The sequence below is a fragment of the Alexandromys fortis genome, unplaced genomic scaffold (assembly GCF_014885135.2).
Source record: "Alexandromys fortis isolate MF-2015 unplaced genomic scaffold, M_Fortis_MF-2015_v1.1 scaffold_13, whole genome shotgun sequence".
NCBI classification, from domain to species: Eukaryota; Metazoa; Chordata; class Mammalia; order Rodentia; family Cricetidae; genus Alexandromys; species Alexandromys fortis.
This window is the reverse complement of record NW_026067908.1, coordinates 17135146-17143089: the sequence shown is the minus strand read 5'-3', so window position 1 is coordinate 17143089 and position 7944 is coordinate 17135146. Positions and strand designations below refer to the sequence as shown.

The following is a 7944-nucleotide window of genomic DNA, read 5'->3' as shown; positions in this document are numbered from 1 at the left end:
TGCAAATGGATGGAAATAGAGCACACTATCCTAAGTGAGGTAACCCAGACCCAAAAAGATGAACTTGGGATGTACTCACTCATAATTGGTTTCTAGAGATAAATAAAGGTCAGTGAGTCTATAATTTGATCTCCTAAGGAAGCTAAATAAGAAGGTGATCCCAAAGAAAAACATATAGCTATCCTCCTGATTATGGGAAGTAGACAAGATTGCCGGGCAAAAAATGGGATCTTGGGGGAGGGGGGGAGGGAGGTAAGGGGAGATGGGGAGAGAAAAGTGAGAAGGGGAGGTTGGGGGGAACTTGGGAAACGGGATGTTTGGGATAAAGGAAGGTTGGATAGGGGAGCAGGGAAGCACACATCTTAATTAAGGGAGCCATCTTAGGGTTGGCAAGAGATTTGGTGCTCCCAGGTGCCCAGGGCGATGTCCCCAGTTAGTTCCTGGGGCAGCTGAGGACAGAGAACCTGAAATGACCCTATCCTATAGCCATACTGATTAATATCTTGCATATCACCATAGAACTTTCATCTGGAGATAGATGGAGATAGAGACAGAGACCCACACTGGAGCACTGGACTGAGCTCCCAATGTCCCAAGGAGGAGCAGAAGGAGGGAAAATATGAGCAAAGAAGTCAGGCCCACGAGGGGTGCACCCACCCACGGAGACAGTGGGGCTGATCTATTGTGAGCTCACCAAGGCCAGCTGGACTACGACTGAAAAACCATGGGATAAAACCGGACTCTCTGAATATGGCAGACAATGAGGGCTGCTGAGAAGCCAAGGACAATGGCACTGGGTTTTGATCCTACTTCATGTTCTGGCTTTGTGGGAGCCTAGCCAGTTTGGATGTCCACCTTCCTAGACCAAGATGGAGCGGGGAGGACTTTGGACTTTCCACAGGGCAGGGAACCCTGACTGCCCCTCAGACTGGAGAGGGAGGGGGAGAGGAGTGGGGGGGAGGGGGAGAGGAGAGGGAGGAGGGGGGAAAAGGGAGACGGGGAGGGAAATGGGAGGCGGGGAGGAGGCGGAAATCTTTTTTTTCAATAAAAAAATTATATTTAAAATTAAAAAAAAAAGAACCTTCCTATTAAATCAAACCACTACACTGTGTCTTACTCTGTTTTGCTATTTAATCCCCACCACCAGTTTGTACCTAAAAATTTTTGCTGCATTTCAAATGATCGGTTCGCTTTTAAATTTGCTTTGGGGTAACTATCAAAAAATACAGTAATTGTATCTGTATATTTTACGGCCCATTACTCTCCCACCTGGTTCACCATTTTTCTTTCACCAAAATTCTTTTCATTCATTTCAATAGCTTTTGGGGACTGGCATTGTATTTCACAGGGAAGACAAGATGAGATGTTTAATTTGTTCCAACCCAAGGCTCCAATATTTGAATTAATCTGGAAAAAGTTTGAGAAATCACCTCTTAGATATTCTGTGGTTCCCATTTATCTCTTCTCATCAGAACAATATGTTTCTTATAAACTGTGTTCATTTATAAATGCGAAGAAGCATTTCATTTTCCCACATCACCTAGCCCAGTTTGAAATTCTTTATGGTTATACTCAATTACGACAAAAAAAAAACTCGAAGAACACCCCCCCTTTAATTATATCACATAGGCCAAGACAAAAAATATTATTCACCAAGTACTTTTAATCATGTTTCCAAGTTTTTCCATAAACATAACTTGATAGTACTTAACTTTGATAGTCAGATTATCTAGAATATCTCTTTCAAAACTGTAAATGTACTGAGTAAGTTGTACTTATTCAAAGGTGACTATTACATTTCAAGGCATATCGCTAGAATAGGGAAACAACCTTTTTGATACAGGGCTCCGTATTTTAGATGCCACCATTGAGAGAGGCCTCCGTACAAGCACATACACTTAGTCTATACAGCTTTAAATCACTTTTGCTAAAGTGAGATACTAGGAGTTTAATACAAATTTAACAATGTTTAACTTATAATTTTCATTAATTACTGTGTTCTAATATAGAGTCCTGGGAAATTAAAACAGAAAAGCAACGCAGTGGGTTTGTTTTTTGTTTGTTTGTTTGTTTGTTTGTTGTTTTGTTTTTTTGTTTGTTTTTTTTTTTGCCATGTATTTTTGAGAAGAACTGGAGCAATAAGAGATACACTAAGGAAAAGCTCTCTGTTCTGAATATATTAAAGGCACTATTTTCCTTGTGCTGCTCTGATGCTCCAGGGCCAACTCTCTCCCTGAACATGGAACCAGGCCAGCACACATGCCTAGAAATGCTCCCCAGCTTTCTCCGCGTAGATAGGTGTGGCCTTTTCACAACCTTTCTTTTAAAATAGTTAACTTCATTAGAGATCTTGGAAGAAATTAATGTCATATTGATACAGTTACATTTTGGAGTTCTAAAAGTGAAGCAAGGGCACTGGGGGGAAGCGTGGCTTGGAGTATGGATTTTCAAAGACTCTCATCTGAAAACTGTGCAGCCTAATTATAATTGATTTCCACCTAGGATAATTCATCTTTCCCCTTGTGTTTCAATTGCGTTGTTAAACAGAAGTATTATATAGATGAAATAAAACTGAGTTATACGAATAAAAGTCATTATACAATTAACAGCACTCAAGAAATTACAAATATATCCTTTCCGAAAAACTATTCATGTCCTCCAAGCCTGCTATGTGCACTTTATCTTTGGATATAGAAATTTGCAACTCATGTCTTCTACGCGTCTTTCTGAGGTTTTCCTGTTAGTCAGATGACGGCATGCCGTATGACTGATGTTATCTTATTTTCTCCCTGAGGAAAATAACCACGTTACATGACTTCAAACTTTTACATCACTTTTGTTGCTGTGAACTGCCAAGTGTTCTATTTTTTTGTTCAATACAAGTTTTTTTTTTCTGAGCTTCAAGAACGTTCCCAATTCTGCAGAGCCCACGTGGAAGATACTTGCCTGTTTGGGGGTCTCATTCACCACCATTGTCCTTTGCTCGTCTTCCTGAATGTTCTTCGAGAAAAGGCACACAGAATCCAAACAACTCCTTTCTTCACCACAAGCAGCAGCACAAAGAGTTTGATTTCAACTCCTGGACTTGGTTCATAGCTTCATAGAATACATGGACTGAATACACCTTCTGAACCTCAAAATAGCCATCTGTCAAATGAGGGCTCCCATAAATACTTCCGAGAGCTGCTGGCAGGTTACAAAGTGTATTCACCTGTGGAAACATTGGCACACTTACTGAAATTCCTGTGTTCTTTTAATACACACCTCTACTGAAACCTCTTCCTGCTTTATTAACTGTTTTTCAAATATAATCATTTCTTCTGACTACAAAGCTTAACATAATAAATAACTCAGACTTCCTATAACCCTTCAAGAATACAGTATTACTCCCCCTACTTTATCTCACTTATACCTACCACGTCGTTCATAAATCTAACTGCTACTGAAGACTCGGGATCTTACTCTACTTCTTGAAAAAACAAGACACCACAGAAGACAACCACAGTTTCTATATTCTGAATGTTGTCTTCTTTCTCTTTTAAACATCCCAAACTTTGACTCAGCACTTTGGGTCAGCAGGATAGTAATCATAGACTGATAGCAATTTGGCATAGCCTTGCACAAATGTGATCTTCGATACAAAAAAAAATAAGTTAAAAAAAACCAAAGAATAAGAAACTGTAATAAAGTGGAGGAGGATTGTAATGAAGCTTGGGACCAAAGCTGAGCTGTCCAAATCTATTGTTTATATGTGGGCTTAATCCAGGACTGCTTGCTCAGCTTACCATAAATCCAGGAGGATAGAAAAGGCTACTTTCACATGAAGAAATATGAACTGAAATTCAGAGACCCTGGAAGAAAAAGAAGTATGACTCTCATTTGTCTTACAAGAGCAAACTTATTTCACTAATGGTCTTTGTGATTCATAGCTGCTATACTGTGAAAGGTTCAGACGCAATATACAAAACAAAAGGGTTTTCTTCGTAGCAGAAGAGGACAAGAAAGTTGTTCCCTTTGTCAGGCTGAAGAACGGTGAGAGAGTCATTGGTATCTCCAAAGACTGGATATTACTCTACTTGCAAGCCTGCCTCTCAAACACTAGTCCTCTTAGGCTGGGGTAGAACCCACAGATTCAAACTTTCCTCCAAGGACAACAGGGGGTGATAAGTTCTATGAACTGCTTTAGATCCTTGAGTTCTCAGTTCACAGGATACAACTGTGGCCCGATGAGATGAGGCATTTCATATGGATACTGGGCATTATCCTCACAGCTCTGTCCCTCCATTCTCCCCACCTTCTTTCTCTTGCTGCTCTAATGACTTTTTTAAAGGCAGAAGAACACTGAATCAATTTCTAATCATATGTCAGTCTTGAGTGAACTACATATTTTTAGACTCTGAACCAACTGTTTTACAGGGTGTACATTTCTTCCAGCCGCTAATATTCAGAAGTCACAAGAGGCGGGATGGCGAACTTACATCCTACTGGAGCAGCTATTTCACTGGAATGTTTATCAGAGCATCCTTCATTTGTGTGAGTTGTAGCCTGTTTATGTTGTAGAATAACAGTTTGGCTCTTGCCTGTCTCTTCTCCGGCACAGCTCTTTGGTCTTGAAGTCTCATCACAGGTTTATTGTGCTCTTTATGAAACAGAATATCTTTATTCTTTATAGACAATCCATTCAGAGGTATCCGTGCCGCTGCAAAAACATGTTGCTACTTACTATTTTCCCTAACACTACAGGCGATAAGGGATAGACAGTCCTAATCCTTTCTTTCCTGAAAATATTGGTTCTCAGTGTCACTGAAGTATAGACTTGCTTTTAGGTGTTTGGCAAGAAAACAAATGATAGAAATATTTTCCAGAAGAATCAGTTTTCACAGATTTATGCTTTATCCCCACTGGCAGTTCCCTTAAGGAAACTTTCCTAGTCTTAGGGGACCGCCACACTTTGTGTCTATAAAGTTCTTCCATTGGTCAAATTAGTCAGTGGATTAGTAACCAAAATGGAACTAGAGGATTCATTCCTACAGCTACCAAAGATGAACTGGTGCTACAGAGCTACAAAATCTAATTACTACAAATGCATGGCTTCTGATCAGAAAAGGTTGATTTTATTGAGTAATCTCATGGATTCTGACACTATCTGTGCTATATATTTATAAGAGAAGATAAAATTTTCAACATAAGAAATTAGGTTTTTTGTGAAATATTGGACAATTTTTCTCTCTGCTTTTGATCTTATCAGAGCCAAAATGTATGATTGGTCAGTTGAAAGAGCAAGTTTTAAGTTGTTGCTCATTTTCCCCATTACAAAATGCACTGTTCCTTTCCTATTCTCTAAGTCAAGACACTTTGCAGTCTGATGTAAGCCAGAAAGGCTATTAGAGATCTTAGATATTAAAATGAAGCTACTAAAAACTCAGAGAGCAGATGATTCTTAAAAACATTAATTTCCCACAAAGTTCCTATCAAACTGAGCACACTGTGCAGATGGGAAAGACTAACTATTGAAACAATTAACTATTGTGAGTCATTTCCTCAATCTGCTTTTGTTTTAGCCAATATGTCAAGTGGTGACAGACACTGTTAAATTCCGCAGGCTCTACTGTCTTTTTGGAAACAGCGTAATACCATTGACATAACTCAGCTTGATAAATCTGCTGGGCTCATAGCGCTGCTTCCTCCTCTCTACTGTTCAAAGCCAAATCCACAGACATTATGCAGAAGCTATTCAACATGAAGAGCGCAAAGTCCATTTTACTCTGACTACTCCCACTTGATCACCTGCGGGCACCCACTCTCCCAATCCCTTTGAATTGAGGCTCAAACGAACAATGTAAAAATCACATTTGTTCGTTCTGCCTTATCTCAGGAAAGGGTCGCCGAGAAGCCTGACTTTTCCTGAACTTTGCTACTTTCTGCACCTTGGTCTGAAAGTTTACTGCTTTTAGATGATGCTTGCATGACTAAATGCTCCTTTCCTTGATCCATCTTAAATATATATAAACTTGGACTTGTCATTTTACTATTCATATGTATCATGTCACATGTCTGTAAAAAGAGAAAAGTTGGTTTGGTTGTTTCAGCATGACAGCTTTGTTTCCATCAGGGAAAAAAAAGTTAAAGATTCTTAGGTTTCTGCTTAAGCACAAGCTTCCAACTCTAAAAAGATAGACTGGTCAGTCAAGAAGAGGTCAGATATTCCAAGGGCCAGGCTAAAGCATTCTCTCTCTGTTCAGAGAAGAATTAATTATGGGATCCTGGAAGTTGATCTGGCCAGATCCAGACAAATATTTAATATTTAATATCCTAGATATTAAAAAGCAACAACTGACCCAGGATCTGACAGGTCATATCAATGAACAGGCAGCTGGAAGACACAAGGAGTCTTTCCAAACTTGACAAGACCTCCACCAACAAGAAGCATGTAACCATACATCTTAACTCTGAATTCACGGCCTCCAACCAAAGATGGTTCTTTAGGATCCTGCCAACCGTCTCACACTTCTATCTTACTTGCTTTACTATTGGTATGCTAAAAACCCCTAACAAAAGCAACAGAAAGGAGGGCTTATTTTGGTTCACATTTTGAAGGTATAGTCCATCATGGCAGGGAGCCATGGCAACAGGAGCTTGAGGAAGCTGCTCACATCATATACACAGTCAGGAAGCAGAGAAAAATGAATACTGCTGCCCATCTAGTTTTCTCTTCTTTGTGCAGGTCAGGAGCCAAGCTCAGGCAACAGAGCCACCCACCATTTTAGGATAGATCCTTCTACCTCACTTCACCTAATCAAGATAATCCCTCAAAGACTTGCTTGAATATTTGTCTCCTAGGTAATTCTAGGTCTTACTAATATTAGTCATCATACTTTCCAGGGTACTTTTACTCTCACAGTCTCTGGGGAGGATCTTATTGATGATCTTATTGATCATCTTCAACACCACCTTTTCCAACCATTCTGATGACCTTGTTTTGCCATTACTTCAAAAGTTAAAGCAGCCAGAAATAAAATTTCCGTAAAATTCTACCATCAGCACAAAGTTCAGATTTCCACAAAGGAACAAATCTCCAGATTACTGTCTAAAAAATTTAGAACTTTTCCCATCTAAAAAAAAAAGAATGCTTTTATGTTTATTGCTAAAATGATTCATTCTGTTGATGCTTTCAACTGATATCCCATTAAATGAGATAATATGCAGTCAATAGCAATTAAAATTTTGAGAACTAAATCTGGATGCACATGCTTTTAATACCAGCAGTCAAGAAAATAAGACAGAAAGACAAAGAGCCCTACGTCAACCCATGATATACTAGGAAGTAGAGGCCAGCCTGATTTATATAATAAGACTGTGCCTTAAAAAAAATAAAAACAGGCTGCTTGCCGTCGCGTATTTCCTCTTTCGGCCGTGCTTGCCGGCAGACTCGCCGCCATGGGCCGTGTGATCCGAGGGCAGAGGAAAGGCGCCGGTTCTGTGTTCCGCGCGCACGTGAAACACCGTAAGGGTGCCGCGCGCCTGCGAGCTGTGGACTTCGCCGAACGGCACGGTTACATTAAGGGCATTGTAAAGGATATCATTCACGACCCCGGTCGCCAAAGTGGTTTTTCGTGATCCCTACCGGTTTAAGAAGCGGACGGAGCTGTTCATCGCCGCAGAGGGAATCCACACCGGGCAGTTTGTGTACTGCGGCAAGAAGGCCCAGCTGAATATCGGCAATGTTTTGCCCATGGGCACCATGCCTGAAGGTACTATCGTTTGTTGTCTGGAGGAGAAGCCTGGGGACAGGGGCAAGCTGGCACGAGCCTCCGGGAACTATGCCACAGTCATCTCCCACAATCCGGAGACCAAGAAAACGCGAGTGAAGCTGCCTTCAGGGTCCAAGAAGGTCATTTCCTCAGCCAACAGAGCTGTCGTTGGTGTTGTGGCTGGTGGGGGCAG

General features: G+C 40.7%; 1 pseudogene; it reads left to right on the top strand.

The window, feature by feature from the left end:
* Positions 1 to 7405: 7405 nt before the first annotated feature.
* The window catches only part of LOC126497978 (60S ribosomal protein L8-like), a 64010-nt pseudogene continuing 63471 nt past the window's right edge, over positions 7406 to 7944 (top strand).